The 17,528-nt window shown below is 30.2% G+C and overlaps 2 protein-coding genes across 3 annotated transcripts in view; one reads left to right on the top strand and one right to left on the bottom strand.

Moving 5' to 3' along the window:
• The window catches only part of LOC105204861 (trissin receptor), a 74,195-nt gene that overhangs the window by 17,624 nt on the left and 39,043 nt on the right, over positions 1-17,528 (top strand). The gene's annotated exons all lie outside the window — the stretch shown is intronic.
• LOC105204868 (sodium-independent sulfate anion transporter) overlaps positions 1-17,528 on the bottom strand; it is a 63,775-nt gene that overhangs the window by 14,907 nt on the left and 31,340 nt on the right. The window lies entirely within an intron of this gene.

Genomic DNA, 17,528 nt, shown 5'->3' with positions numbered 1-17,528 from the left:
TTGACACGTTGCATTCGAATACGCGCGTGTTTTTATATAAAAATGTATACCCGCAAAAATTGCATAGCGTGCTTTCTCTTTTCTTACTTTTCCATTTAATCAGACTGAGCCACAGCAATGCGTGACGTGGCACAGCTAGTATATTACAAAAAGGTTAAAGATAATATAGAATAATAAAAGGATAATTTAAAGATAATAAAAAGATACGAATTATCGGCACAGTAACCCACGAAGGTGATTTTTCGTTCTTTCTTATCTTCGTATATTTATCTGAGAACATAAAGTTATAAAAATATTGTCACATGTGCTGAAGCAATGTTATTTTATAGAAAACTATCAGAGCTCTCGCCGTTCTGTTATTGAACGCGCGGTGCAGTATCATAATTTTTTCTATCAATTCTTTTGTATTAAACTTTTATGGCTTTGATTAAAATTTGTCATATTAAAATTTAGGAGACCTCGTAAACATTTATATTGCAAAATTTTACATATATTTGATTTTTTATTCAAACGTGAATGACCATTGTCATCAATAATTAAAAATAAAGTAATGATAAAAAAGAATATAAATGCGATTGTTTCTTTCAATTTTCATTTTTCTGAATGCCATAAATACATTTTACAATAAATATGAAGATTCTGTCATTTTATTTTTTTTTTCCGTTTCACAATTCGAGATACATCGTCTCTCAAAGCAAATGATATTTAAATTGCATAAATATTGAATGTGATAACATAAAAATTTGTTAGATTGAAACGAATAATAAAAAAATAACGATAATCATACAAGATATTTTTAATTATGCATTCCATAGTATGAGATTGAGCATTTTAATTAACGGAATATTTTAACTATCGAATCGGTAAAAACCAATTTTATAACTATTCCTAAAATTTCGGATTTTTTTTTTGTTAACTTCTGATTTCATCAATTCATATTGTATTTGTATCGTGATAATTCATAACAAAAACTCGAAATATGTTACAAACAAAATGAGGATTTTTTTGCATGAAATTTATGGAGCTGTAGGGATCATAATTTTCAGAATGGGATAATCCTAAAATTTCTAACGTTAATTCGCAGATTTCGTGAGAGATTAAGATAATCCGGGAACTAGAGTAGACAGAGTTTAAGATAGCCATACATATTTCATTTTAATCTCACGGTATCAGAATAATTATTGTCACATCTACTTTCCCGCAATTTATTACAATTTTACCGAAATATTATACATTATCGTCACTTAACTATAAATGACAATGATTTCCTGAAATAAAGTACTAAGATGTTAATTTAAAATATAGAAGAGAAAGCAATACATTATATATGTATTAATTAATATGCACTACATCTGAAGTACTCTTATATCTTTCACATATATTATCCGTATAGATTCAAAAATGATTTATGAAATATTAATTATCTGTATAGCAAATCATCTGAGAATTCTCTAATCCTTGGATTTTTTATTATTTAATCTAATGTCGGGTTTTTCTTAAAATTAACAAAATATCAATTATCAAGTTTTTAATGTTAAACATCTGTATAATAAATTATCAAATCGGAAAATGTATTCTTCAATTATACGATTAAAAATATAACTTAAAGATAAAATAATTTTGTACTTTTCATTGTATTATATTATTTTATTATTAATAATTATTAATATTAAATAAATAATAAATTTCTCTAATCATAACATATTTCATTTTTTTAATATCAAATACTTAAAATATATTTTAATTATTACATGTTTTACACTTATTAATGCATTCTTTATGTACTTGTATCTGTCATATTAACCGATTATTTTTATAAAATCATCCATGCTGATCCGATTCAATATTTTGTTTATCTGTTTCATCAAACGTCATGCATTTTTTTCGCTAGACTCTAAATTTAATTCCAAGAAACCGCGAAATATGGTTATCCAATAGTATTCCAACTTTTACCTCTTCATCACTTTTCATACTACTTTTCAAAACTTTTCTACGAAGTAAATTTGCATACAACTGAAATTGCTTAGCAAATGCGAACTTTTATTTATAAACGATGTTCTTCGATCCTTTTAAAATTAAACATGAATGAAAATATACAACGTATATTTATCTATTTATTTTTACATTCGCTTTTTTAGTGTGTTTATGTATTTATTTTTACATTCGCTTTAGTGTTTGCCCATGAAATTTTTCATGAATAAATATAAGAACACATTTTTGTCTGACGTCAAAAATTATGTCAAATAACAGTACCAGCACTACTGTTGCTACGCAATAGTAGTAAAGTTTATCGAATTTGTTCAGCGTAAGCTGTGAATAATTTTTGACGTTTCGAATGAATGGATAGAAATGATAGCTATTATTTTTTTTTTCTACGCAACAAGATATCACACTGATTTACTTTTTAGGAGACAGCTGTGTATAGAGACGGAGTTTTATTGAGTTATCAAAGAAAGATACACAACTATGTAGTCAATTTCAATCCTCAGCCAATAGAGTTAAATTAAGGATGAGTTTGTTGTCAAACTTTTACAACTAGTTAACTAGTGTTTCATGACAATAATTGTTAGTAATTACATAGCTATTATTAATTACTTGCGCTATTAAACCTGAAGATTAATACGCGACATTGATTAGCGGTATGATTCTTGCTTCCCAACATTAATCATGTAATAAGTTTTTACTAATTTTGTTTGAATTCCAGAAAAAATGTTCAAGGATTTAAGAATCCAAATATTTGAGCTAATTTATGTCTAAAATTATATACTTAAGAGCCATGTGAATATTTAAAAATCTATAAAAACACTCCGTAGGATAAAATAGATTCATCAAATCTGAAAACTCTAAGCATCCACTTGTCAGAAATATTATACGGTATTTATAAAAAATAAAAACATCTGAAAAAGATACCATATCAACTAAAATGCAAATTAGGTATTTTAGTAAGAAAGACAAACAGAATGAAAGAAAGACGTAAACATTGTTCGCGCTTAATAACATAAATTTATTGAAAAAACGCGGATTTACTCGTCGCTTTATGAGAAACAATTATTGTTCTCTGTTAGAATAAAAATTCTCAGTATTTGTAATTTTTTTTTAAATTTATTTCCTCTTTATTTTTATCATAACTTAACACATTTCTTGATTATTTGAAATTATATTTTGAATAAAAGTTCAATACTTCGGATTTTTATTCACCAATAAATTTTAATTAAAAACGAATTACAAATTATTTCTGTTATTATATAAATTTATTCCGAATTTAATCTTAATGAGAAAATATTTTATCAATCTCAAAAATGTTGGAGCATCGTGTAATATGTCAGAACATTCAATTTTTTTATGTAACATAAAAGCTATCAAATTGGAACATAAAAGAAATGTTACACGAAAGAAATGCTTATAAAAAAAATGCACTTTGCGCTGCAAAGTGCCTTCCCTTTATGCATGTTATACGATACGTCATGCCGTTTTTTGGCTTTGTTATGCTCCTTGCCGAATCACTTGAGTTTAGAATTAATTACTACGGCTAATATGCTTCTGCCGTGTCAGTCCTCGCTTTCCCAACTTCACTTACACCGGTTTTCCGCTAGATGAATTTAATTACTGCATGTTGGTGGAACAATTAGAATTCAAAGAGCGGGACACCACCCCTGGGCTGATTATCTTGATGTAGACCGCAATTAATTCTGCCCGTACCTCTCCAATCACTTTTTGCAATGGAGAGGATTTCGTATGCCATGCAACGACACGTTCTCAATCTGCGCCATCGAGCGTAATTGAGAAATCTTGAAAGTATGTACAGAATCTTCGATTAGTATGCAAATTGGTAACGATTGATTTGCTCGCATCAATCGCGCTCGTTTCAACATACGCAAACATATGCCACGCAGGCATATGATTTATGATACTGCGAGTATCTGTATTAACTCCACGTGATATTTAGACAAGTGTGCGTTTGCCGCAAGAAAGGTGAAAATATAATTATCTTATTATCGACTATTTAAAAAATATTCGATCTTTAGAATATTAATCTTATTACTATCTCATGATAGGTATAATAGATATAATAGTATCTATCATTTTAGTAAACGAGATAAAAAAAGTTTGTTAATATAGTGATTGAAATATAGCGTCAAAAATGAAAGAGATAATTAAATTAATAAAATTTAGTATAATTACTCTCGTATAAATATTTGACATTTGTATTTAATATTAAATTTTGATGCAAATAATCGGATCAAGATCAAGGCCTGCGTAATTTATAACCGGTGATCTGTTGTGCCATAAATTCTCCGTTTTGTAGCCTGCAGTCACGAAATTAGGTTTACGGTTATATCGATCATGAGCAATATTGGTATCTGTAATGTCAGCGAATAATCGTAATCGATGATGCCGATCAATTTGTTTGCTTGATAAGTATTTGCTTGCTTCGATGAGATATAATCGCTATTAAAGAAGCAATCGCGAAAAAGCTTATCACGCTTCTTTAATTGTGATTAAAGTGTGATTATCTTTTATTATAATCACATTTTTGTACAATCAATTCAATTGTCAATTAGCCCAAATACCTCTGCATTTCTCTTTTCGGGTTCTATTACCTCACGATAATACATTCGTAGACTTGATTTATAACGGCAATTGATTCTAAAAATATTTTTCTAGAACTATCCGTTTTCAAATTCTCGATATATCTTGTTACGAAATTAAAACGACGATTAATCTACTACCTGAAACCAGAAAACGTACGTAAATCTTATTCGCTGGACAATCTCGACTTTAAAATCTCGATAAGTCAGCTGCAAATAAGCGACGTTGCGGCGAAACAGCTTTCTTATATACGTGGAAAATAAATTAACCGTTGAATATCGTTCTCAGCAAAAACGCGCTGCAATCTTGGGAAAAATCAACACTAGTACAATCGTACGGCCAAAGTATTGTTATCCGGTCAAAGTATAATGGTATTGTTATCGGAGTACATATCAGATTAATTAAAGTTACTTGCTGTTACAGCGCGATCGACTATTTATTAAAGCTCGAGCCCGAACTCGGTTTCTCCAGCTGTTTGAATCAGTTTTTTTTCCTGCTTCACTTCTTCTTCCGTTTCTCTTAAAAATCTGAAAGAAGAGAATCTTTAACCCGCGGAAAAGTTATGGACAAAGTTAACGTCTCAATCCCACGAGAGGACAGAAAGTATAAAAAGGATAAGGGACCTTCGGCGGATGTTTTGCAGCTTCTGGAACTGACCAGAATTAAAAATTATTATAACGAACTTCGTAATTTTTTTTTCCCGTAGATATCAACTCGAGATTTAAAAAGATTCAGTCTTAAGTCTAATTAGTTGGATGTAATTAAGATAGTAAATTAAAAAAATACATTTCAAAATGAAAAAAATACATTTTTAGAAAATTTTAAATTTTTGCTTAATGTTAGAGAATAATTGGAAGCAAGCTATATCAGCTGATAATACGATTGTTTCTAAATATTCTTTAAGATAAGATGGAAGCTTTAAAAGCTCATTAACTCGTTAACTTATTATCGATCTGTTTTGTACAGAAAGGCTGTCACTAAAGAAGATATATAATGTGTCAGATATCAGGTGTTACCCACGCACGAGTTTATTCAAATTGAAAATGTTTACATTCCGATTTCGATAGTAAATCGAATTTAAAGTTAGTTCAATGTCCATTTGACGTATTGATGTTATATATTCGTTATCTGTAAATTCATTTAGGTATTACATTGACGAACGGACTGTATAATTACATTGGTTCCATTGGTTTATACAAACTGCATGAACTTGATCAAGCGGAACATTAGAATATTAATGAATCGACATTATAGGAAATTACACACAAACGAACGAACGCACGTACGCAGGCAAACGCACATGCACACATACACGGAATGTGTGTGATTCCTACATTACAAAAAATTTAAGATTTTCCTTCATTTATTTTGGAAAAAAAAACAGTTCTATGAATATATAGCCTAAGATTCTTTGTTTTCAAAGTACAAGGTGTCAAAGTTAAGAGAACAATTAAAATTTTAAATCTAGAAAACGCTTAGAGATATTTTATTTAAATTCATATGTTCATCTTTTTTCTTCATAAAATAAAGCTAAGAGATATCCCTTTAAATTTATTGTATCTATTTAGGAAACATTCTGCATAATGACCACATATAACGTCTATGCAGACCACATATAACGTCTATGCAAATACTTATATGTGCTGCACTAGCGAGTCAATTTCTCATCGATATAGTGCACTTGCTTCAAACGGGTTCATTACATCGCTATTGAAGTGGTAATTTTCACGTTTACCGGGATAATGAAACGCCTACTCTTTTCAAATGTTTTATGTCCTCTTGATTTCGTGAAACGGAAAATTAATCCTGCAATAAACTGAAATATCTGATGTGTCTGATAAACATATCATCTTTCCGCCCTCCACTTTTAATTAATTCAACTGTTACGTGGGAGACGTGATATGAACTTTTTACGACGTATTAATTATTCCCGCGTTACGCGTAGGCAGTCATGTGGGCAGCTTGGCTATCACACGCAACACAGGTAGAAAACAAGTTAAATCAGCCTCTGCAAGCTTTCGATGAGCTGTATTTTTAGGGGCTTGTCTTTTGGGGTTACTGCCTTGAGAGAGTGAAATGTCCAGGGAGATTGCTAATGATCTTGTTTTCAAGGAAATACATCATCAAATAAAGAATTTCTTTACAAAATTCATTAGAGTATTTTTCGCGAAAATTAATTATTATTAAAAAAATATAACTTTAAATAATATAAAAAATTGCTGGGATATATTTATTATTTATAAATGTAAATTCTGTATTACTGTCAAAGAAGCATTTTCTTTTTTTTATGTTATATATAATATTATTTGTTTGGAAAACACAGAGAGAAAGTAATAGAAGGGAGATTTTTATAATTCGTTTATTATAATTTTCTTATAGAGTCTGTATTTTTTTATTTTGCAAAATTACTTAATTTTGTTATACAAATCGTCAATAAACAAAGAATTTTCTACAAACACGATTGTCGCATTTATTTTCACAGACTTTACATAATATCTCAATATCTTTATGAAAAAAAATTATATATTTGATGAAACATTTTGTTGAAAACAGAAATATCAGTTATTATCTTTGCACGTTTCAAAAGAGGAAACAGTTATCTCTCCTATCGCTTGGTACAGATACACAAGGAGAGAAAAATCGCACTAGAAAAGGACATTGGAAGGTCGATACGACTTTAAGGTTCGGTGATCCATTCTGAAACGACACGATACTTGAAGCGATCGAGTACCATGACGAAGCTTTAAGACAACGCAACATCCCCCATCTGTCACTGGGAAAATAACTCCAGATCCCAATCCCGGGATGGAGACACTTCGTAAGATTTAGTGACATAGATACACAAGTGCCCCGAAGAAAAGAATAGAAAAATCATCGCCTCACTTTATAGAGAGTAGTCCGGCCGCGAATAAGATTTGTTTTCTCCACTCGCCAATGATACATTCGATCAAAGATGGAGAACGATATCTCCATAACAATACTATCCCTTTTCCATAACAATGCCGTTTCCATTGTGGAGAGAGAGGGAAGAAGAAGATAAATCAATACATATTTTCGAACGATAGAGGATGTTGGAATTCTATTGTACAAGCCGGTCATAAGAAGGCTGATGCAATATTGGGGAACAATAGGGAAAGACTGCGTATAAAATGACTGGGAGTATTGCGTTTATTTACTTGAAATTGAAAAGAATCGAGACCACATTGAAAAAGTAATAATCGTTTCAATATAAGGGCACGATATAATAATTTTTATTAAAGCTGCAAACCATTAGATGCACATATAGTGAATAAAAATACGAAGAATGTGTAAAAGTACGTAATACGCACGCGTGCGCGCGTTCGCGAAGTAATGAGAAATGAGTTTGAGTTTGTTTTCTTCTCTATTTTACCTCTATTGCAACAAAATGTCATCCATTTAATGGTTTTCAAGGGGTGAAACTTTTTGTAATAAAAATATATCTCATTTTTATGGCTTATTTTATGGCTTATTTGCTCACTTCTTCCGCATTTTTACGTATGCTTCCATCGTGTTCATGGAACTCACTTATCACGTGAATTTGCAACTTAAAAACTATAAAGAAACATACAAATTTTTCTTTTCAAGTGAGGGCTACCAAAATCGGCTACTTTTACACATCCTCCTGTGTTAGAAACGTTGGTTACGTTATTGATTTAAATGACGACACATGAAACACATAAATTAATGCAAGCGCATACGGTCGAAAACGATCTTTCAAATTCTTTACATAAATTTATCGAGGAGGGCGTCGAACTCGTCAAACGCGATGTTGCAACAATGTCGCGTTAATTAAGTGAAATGTAGGGCGACCTTTGACTCTTTATTAGATAGTCAAAGAGCGATGCGTAGGAAACCTACGGAACAAAGTCTTCGCTTCCGTGTCCTGTGTGTCGCTCTTTTTACCTATTTAATAGACAGTTAAAGGTCACCTTACGCTTCACTTAATTAACTAAGAAAAAAGAGTTAATGGCAATGTTACCAAAGGGCTATCTTCGTTGACCTACACAGCTCCGACGCAAAAAGAACTAACGATGTATGAAACATGTGAAGCTAAAACTCGTGTGAGAAACATCAGTTCTAATAGTGATAAAATATCACGAATCAGATGAGACATGCATCGGTAGGTACGATGGTGGATAATTTATTTATGCGAATTTTATCTGCTTAGAGTAGGTATACTACACTGAGAAAAAAATTGTCTCAATTTTAGTAAGTCTACTGAATTTAAAGAACGATGGCACTTTAGAGACGAAATTTGCCCATAACGGGGAACCTGTGAATTTGGTATATTTTTATGTTTTTGAGTCTGCTGAATTCGAATATAAAATTTAAAATTGTCTAAAATGCAGGGAACTTTATGAAAATACGATATTTCTACACAAAAACCTAGTTTTGCGATACATGTTTTCTAATAGTAATTTTGAACTCAAAGATCTCTTTTTTTATGAATTTCTTTAAAAATGGATCTTTTAAATCACCATATCATATATTCGCACGCGCACACACAAAAAAATAAAAAAAAATAAAGTAAAATAAAAATATATAAAAAATATAAAAATATTTAAAAAAATATAAAAAAATGTAAAAAATGTGAAAAAAGAATATAAAAAAATATAAAAAAAGAAAATAAAAATACAATAGAATACCCTGCATGTATCTACGTATAAACAGACATATATACATATGTATATGAATATGTGTGTATGCATAATTATAAAGTATATAGTGATTTAGTGATATAGTGATTTAAAAGATCCATTTTTAAAGAAATTCATAAAAAAAAGGTCTTTGAGTTCAAAATTACTATTAGAAAATATGTATCGCAAAACTAGGTTTTTGTGTAAAAATATCGTATTTTCATAAAGTTCCCTGCATTTTAGACAATTTTAAATTTTATATTCGAATTCAGCACACCCAAAAACATAAAAATATATCAAATTCACAGGTTCCCCGTTATGGGCAAATTTCGGCCCTAAAGTGCCATCGTTCTTTACTTAAATAAAGAAAATAATGTTTAAATTATAAAACTTTTTTCTTAATTATACTAAAACCATCCCATTAAAAATAAAAAAAATGTTTTCTTGTTGAGAAATATTAAAATCTAAAACAGATTTACTAAATTACGATAAAATATTTTTTGAGCTCTAGTAAATGAATTTTTCGCCTTCCTACAATAATAAGTCTACCATATTCTAAAATTGAACTTGTAAAGATTAGCAAAGGCTCCAACGTAAGGTGAAAAATTTCATGAAATTAAAAAATAATTTTTTCGTACAAATTATTAATCACGCAACAGAAAATTAAAAATATTACATTTTATCTTTTTTTATTATGCTGACAATATAATGAAATGTAAAAAAAAATAAAACTTTAGTATTTTTTTCTTTTCTATATTATAACATTTTATCAACATACAATTTACACACACATACAATTTATTAATGTATTAATAATATAAAATATCTCAAAATCCTAAAAAATGTTAATTAAGTATAAATAAAATTTAAATATTTTGAGAATTAAGCACTTCCGCAATTTTGCATTTTTTAAATTCAACTACATTTAGTTAATACTGTGCATCTGTAAAAATTCATCGAAATCGGATTTGAGCAGCCTCCTAAAGTTGAGCCGAAATTATTTTCTTGAAGCAAGAAACTTGAAGTAACATTTTTTTCTTTCATGTGATTTTTTTCTCAGTGTAGACGAGTTCTAACCTCCGAGGGGATGGGGGAAAATGTATCTCTTTCGATAATTTTTATCGAAGAGAAATGGAATAATACACGCCACAACGCGGATGGGCAAAAGATCCGGAATGTCTCGTCCATGTATATAAATTTTTTTGTACTCACTTTGTCGTCCTTCCCGAGGATGTGACACCCAAAATAAAAACCACCATTACTACCATCACGACTAACACTAATGTTAACACTAATATCTTTCGTCTTCCTCACTCTCGTCTTCGGAATATCGGATATTTCTCTCGTTTACAAGGACCATGACATTAACGTACTGCGTTAAATTATCATTTATTGAAAATGAGAAAAAGTAAAACACCAAAGCTTGCAGGAACATACAAATAAGATAAATGAAGAAATTGCAAAGAAAATTATTCTCTTCCTTTTTCTGGTTGATTGGAATCCACATTTTGTTTTTATAACAAAATACTACTCATAGATTTTCACGATGTTGAGTTCTCGCGGGCGCGATCAAAACTGGCGACAAAGAGCCGCGCACAAGCATTATTCGTCACATCGTACATTTAAAAATATACTACGTCATTAAGGGGTCAGATCACCTTGACTATGTTTAAAATAAACATAAATTCAAGATTTTTGAAAAAATTGACTATTGTGTATAATTAAGTAATATTTTACAGATACAATATACACAATATGTACTGCAAAATTATAAATTTTTTAAGTGATTGAGCTCAAAATAAAGGTTGCACAAATAATTCTTACAAATCTCTTTCGCTGCAATGAATGTAATTTTTTTCTTGGAAACTAATCCGATTAACTTTATTTTCAGCAGGAATATTCTTAGGAAGATTATTTATCGTGTAATGTGCGGATTTCTTTTCTTGAAAATTGTGGAAAAGAGATCGATTTAAAAAAAGCAGTTTAACTTATCGCCTTAAAATGTCGAATTAAAAAAATTGATTATAAACAAATGGATTAACATAACAAAAAATTCGTACGTTACGCGATAAATAATCTTCCTAAAAATATTCCTGCCAAAAATGAAGTCAATCGGACTATTAGTTTCCGAGAAAAATTTACACCCGTTGCGAGCATAACCGTTGCGAGCATAACATTCTTCGCCTGTAGATATCTCTTATGGTCTCTAATCAATAATTTTTTTTCTCGTTTTATAGCAGATTTTACAAAGATATTAAATTGTAAAATTCTTATAATTAACATATCTAATATATTTTTCGACTGAGGAAGAACGTGTATAATACTTTGAATATAAAAAATTTTTATACTAGATGTACGAATTAATTATTATTAATGAATGTCGAATTTCATTGATAAATATTTGCAAGGTCTTTCCTTGTTTATCAAGTTGTTTCGTGCAAACGCACAATAAAGTGAAAAAATGAATACAATTGATAATGCTGAGTGTATTCAACGTTTATGAATAGTTTACGTGTATTTAATATCTTGTATTTTTTCAATTTTTCGTTGACAAATACTAATTCTATTTTATTACGAGAAAAAATAAAAAACATTATATTTTAAATTTAAAAAACACGTATGTTTTGCAAAAATAAAATTTATTTACCAGTGATAGAAGGCAAAAATCAACATACATAAACTTTCGAGAACTTGTTTGTGCAATTTGGAATATACATGTCCTGCATTTTATATGTTTTTTTTTAACCACTGCATATATGCGTTAAAATAAAATATAGAAATTTCGAAAATATAATTTCCGAGAAAAATAAGTATGAGCTTATATTACCTGAGAAAATAATATTTAAGTATTAAATATTATTACTAATATTATTATTAATATTATTATAATTAGAATCTTTTTAAAATACTAAACTGTACAAAAAAGATAATTTTTTACTCGGAACTTATTTCTCTGAAATTATCTATCGTTATGAACTTTTAATACATGTACAGAATGTGTTGTATCTTTTATAATTTAAAGTCTTCGCAAAAAGATTAAAGCGTTAATCGCTTTTTAATCATAAACATGCAAAAGTGAAAAAGGCTTTACAATAATTAAATTTTTGAAATAAAAATTAACTACAGTTTATTACTTAATTAGGAAATAAAATAATATAAAAAATTTTTTAAAAATTTAATTTACTTGTTAGTTTTAATATCATCAAAAATTAAAGAGTTATGAAGAAACCGACATTATTATTAAATAAAAATTCTACTTGAAATTTACAAGAAATTCTTTTATTAAACGAATTAATTTATCTAAATTGCGACACTGTACATAACATTCAAAATATCTGTTAGGGTGAAACTAGAAGAGTAATTTCAGAAAGTATTTTAGATGAAATTCTATAACAAGTTCAACAGATTTACACTGTTTAAATACGGAACTAAGGCCATCACTAGAAAGAAGAGAGCAAATCTCTCTTGAGTATCTCTCTTACGTTCCAAAGAATTTCATGAACCTAATGAAAAATTCAACGAGAAATTAAGTGATGCTTTATCGCGCGTAGCGATAATAAGAAGATTATAAATACTCTCGCAATAAAATACAATATAATCTATAAATATTATTATAAAAATAATAAACATATTACGCAATATTGCAATAAAAATAATGAAACGCGAAATAATTTTCCGAAGTAATAAAGCTAAATTGAGTTACTGAAGATTATCGTAGATACGTGTCAAACATTTTTAGCAGGAATCATCAGCAATGTGAGTGAAGTGCACGGAATTACAACTGAAGTTGCAACTGACTGAATTGAATAACACTATTTAAAAACGATCTCTTGTAATGTTAGAATTCTATTATTCCAAATTTCCCTATTGTTTAAAATTTTGAAGAAAACTTTAGCGAAAACACGTCGAGAAATCAACCTTGAGTTATAAGCGACTGAAAAACTATACAGCATCTCACAAATTAAATTTCAAAGATAGGTAATGGTATCGGTTTAATTATTTGCGTCATAAGAAACTCTGAATCGCTCGCGGCGGTATCGTATAGCTCGCAGGAGTCACGAATTTAATCCAAAGAACACTCAATACTGGAAGTTACCAACTGCACAAGTTCCCGCCACGTTTTCTCGAGGGTGAATTTCCTTAGCGAGGGAAAGGAAAGATACGTATATTTGTCGCGTTAACGCATATATTTCGCGGAGGTTGCACGCGCAGCATGCATCCCTGACAAATCGCATCAGCTTACCGATCGCAGCTACGAATATTGAGTAACATTCCGTTCTCGTCGAAGACACGGTGGATTTATCGCGTAATTTCTCTTTTCTCCCTCGCCCTCCTCTTGAAATCTTGTTTGCGGTACAGATTTTGCAGGAAAGATCTAAAGTACTTAGGGCCACAAAATCAACACATCCATATGCATACACAGCTGCACGTAATGGTAAACAAAATGGAGCGCAATTTCCGTGGCTTAATGATCGCTATCAACATTAACAGTCGCACTAATGACAGTGCACACAATTATGCTTAATAAAGGATTTTACGTACATATGGACTGACAATAAACCCCCGCGCTGTAATGAAAGCGCAACTCTATGAAAGCGTTGATAAGATTAACAATACAAGGCGCATGAATCCTGATAGGTAAAAAAATTAACTGAGATCTTTGAAAGGTGATGGTTTGAAATTCGTTCGCAATTAAAAGAATTTGACATCGTCTACTCATTAAAGTAATGCCAAAAAGAATATAATAAAAATTTTTTATTACATTCTCAAGTGCCAAAAGTTAAGATAGTTTAATTAGCTTAATTCATCAGTAAATGAGCATCTCCCTAATTAAATGAAGTAAGAGACTTTCGTTCTCGTTAAAATATTCGTTGCGTCCTTTGAATTCGCCTCGGTCGACCTCTCAACAACGCGAATAAAACAGGAAGATAATTGCTTTTATGAATGAAGATTTTTCCATTTTTATCCCGCATAAAAATGGAAATATTCCGCACGTTCGCAAAAAATTATTAAACGAGAAGTTCTCTCTCATACAATTGAGAAAGAAATTTCTATTCTAATCTATTTATTTTCTAATGTGTAGGACACACGCAAGCTGTAAATCATTGCTTGACGGAGATTATTAATGATAATAAAGTCCGTTGTATCGATAATCTCATTTTTTAATCGTAACATCAATCGCGCAAAATAATATTTAGTTTTGCATTTAATCTTATCACATTCTCGCAGATCGTATCATGTTTATCTTGCAATAGAATAAGACACTCATAATGTCGCCATCTGGTTTTCCCAATTTAATTTTTCTCGATTAAGATTAACGTTTGAAAACTTCAATTAAATAGTTCATATCTCACGAACATCGAACCACGAATACAGTTCAAACTGTTGGAACTAACTTCAGATCCGAAAGTTCGAAACTACTATAGTTCGAATATAATTTTAAATATAAAGCCCGTATTCAAAATCCGCTTCGCTTACAGCGAAGTTAGCGCACTTTTTCGCCATTTTATTTTTTATTGTCATTAGACGTAAAACAAAGATAAAATGACAAAAAAGCACGTTAACATCTTATAGCGTTTTCGAGTGGAGTGGGTTTTACGACCCAACTCGAGTCAGATTAATGACGCCATATGCTGGAATCATCCAATGAGAACTTAAAATAGAGCATGTGACGTCATTAATTAGCCATGAACTGGATTAGAACCCACTGTACTCGAAAACGCTATTGATAAGCGCGTTCTGAATACCTCAGTGTAGAAAAGAACAAAATCGTGAATTGTTCCTTTGTTTCCAATGCACATTACGTTTCCACGCTTGTCATTTCCAATCTTCTTTACTGTCCAAACTGTCCAAACTTCAGACATGACGACGTATGGCCGCATCACACTAGCAACTCGCGGCTGCGATTGTGATTGCGATTGCGATTCCTTTTCGGCCAATCAATAGCGATTTGTGACTGCGACTCGCGACTGTTATTTGGCCGACCGCCCATTTTCGCCCGAATAGCAATCGCAGTTGCAGCCAATTATATTGGTCACGTGATGCATGAAAACAGTGATTAAAACAAATATACAAAATGTCAAAACTTTTTTTACTAAAGAAATTGATAATCGTCTAATTAATTTTGTGGAATCCAAACCCCTTCTTTGAGATTGTATGAGTGAAATTTATAGACGAAATTATTTAAAGACTGCAGCATGGGACGAAATAGCGAAGCAGTTGGACCCAAATTTTATAGGTATATCTCACTTGATAATAAATGGCATTAATTTATATTTAGTATTTACAATTAATTAATTCTTTATAACACTGGACTAAACAAAATGTATAATACTATGATATAATTAAAATGTTTAATTTTCATTATATTTAAAAAAGTAAAATATATAAAATAAGATATTAAAAATAAAAAACTAAATATGCAGGACTCCAAAATAAAACAATATAAGAGTAATTTAAAAAATACATAAATAAGAAAAGATTGTGATGACAACCTTTTTCCTGCCTTCTTGCTACCATTTTATGCATATTTTTTTGCAAGAAAGAGTTTTGTAATCTTTCTGAATAATCATAAAGCCAAAAGTACATATATTTCTTTCGATTTCTCAGTTGTTGGAAATTTATATCTATAGAAAAATATTCAAATTGCTGTTCGAAAGACGCATGACAAATGAGTAACAGCCGCAATCACCCATCGAAAGTATGATTTTAGTTTTTTTATTGTTAATATTAAAGAAACCCTCGTCGGTTGAATCGATTTCTCAGTGTAATAAGTAGCACAATCGTGTGTTACAATCTGCTTAAAATGATTACTGTAGGGAGTGTAAAAGGCTTAATGGTTATTTCGACCCCATTCTGTCTCGCCCCTATGGGATACATGACAAAAATGCAAAGGTTTCTCTTTCAAATGTAAGAAAAAAAATTTTCACATTTTTAATTTTTTTTTTTTAATAGTAATAGTGTAAAAGTTTCAATTATAATTCCAGGTAATTTAATTCATTTTTTCTTAAACATAACAAATAATACTTGATAAATCAAGTTATCTTTATGTAGCGTATACACCAGAGTTATGTAAAATAAGTTCAACGTTACGTATGCGTTCAACGTTGTGCATGTCATTGCTATTACATATTCAGCGATAACACGTAAGCTTCGGATGAGCAAAATGAAAAGAAGCTTGGATTATTGTCACGATACGTTGACGATACGGACAGCTTTATTATGAACACGATCTTTTCAGCGGAACGCATTCAGGCGCAACGATGGGCGTTTGGAGTTTTGTCGTGGCTCTTGCAATCTTTTTTCTGATTTCAATTTTAAAAAAATGTTTATACAAAATAAAGCTTCGAGAATTCAGTAGTAATATTAGCTGTATCGTTTTGCGATATAGATATGACATGAAAGTGATTCTATCCAGGATTTTTCTTCCTATAAAGCGCTGCAAATGGAATGTTTCGCCGCATGTCACGTTTCTGAACAAGCAAATACTCAATAGGAAAGCACGGGAAAGCTCTTTTCAAAACTCAATAAAAAAGAACTTGCAAAGAGTATACGATACGCAATGATTCTAAAAAATATTTTTATAAAACGAATTTATATAAGAAACAGTTGTCCGTATAAAAATTTGATTAATTAAGACGTCCGGCGCTCCAAAATTTTATTTCCTTTTCTTTTTCGCGTCTACCATTTTTCATTAACTCGTAATGGTCACATGGGGTCCCATGCTAACTTTAAGGGCACACAGACCATTAAAAATCGAACAACCTTCTATGAAACTAATTTTTATCTGAAAGTGTACTTGAGAATACACCCCTAAATTTTGGATAAATTATCTCAAAAATTAGAAATTTTATGAATATTTTTGTAAAAAAGTCAAATTTTGCAGTTTTTATTTGAATTTTTTTATTATGTTAAATTCTAATTTTTAAAAAATTGTTGGATGATAAGGAACAGACCTCAAGGTATGTCCAGTAAAATTTTGCGATAAAATATTAAAAAGCTGGCAAATGGCGACTGATTTTGTGCAGAGGGGGTCCAATGTACTCCATGTGACCGTTATGTTCTTATTTGGAAGTATGACCATTACGGGTTAATAAAGCCGCATTAAATCCCTTTAAATGGTGCAGACGGAAATAATAAGAAAATAAGTATAAATTCTATAAAAATTAATCGATTTTAAAATAAAGAATATAAATGAATACTATAACTAAAAATAGAATTAGCTGAATAATTAGTAGAATAGAAATATTACACGTTTCGCACATTATAAATTATAACTCT

Source organism: Solenopsis invicta, chromosome 3 (assembly GCF_016802725.1).
Source record: "Solenopsis invicta isolate M01_SB chromosome 3, UNIL_Sinv_3.0, whole genome shotgun sequence".
NCBI lineage: Eukaryota > Metazoa > Arthropoda > Insecta > Hymenoptera > Formicidae > Solenopsis > Solenopsis invicta.
The sequence above is the reverse complement of the archived record's forward strand: the minus strand, read 5'-3'. Positions and strand labels throughout refer to the sequence as shown.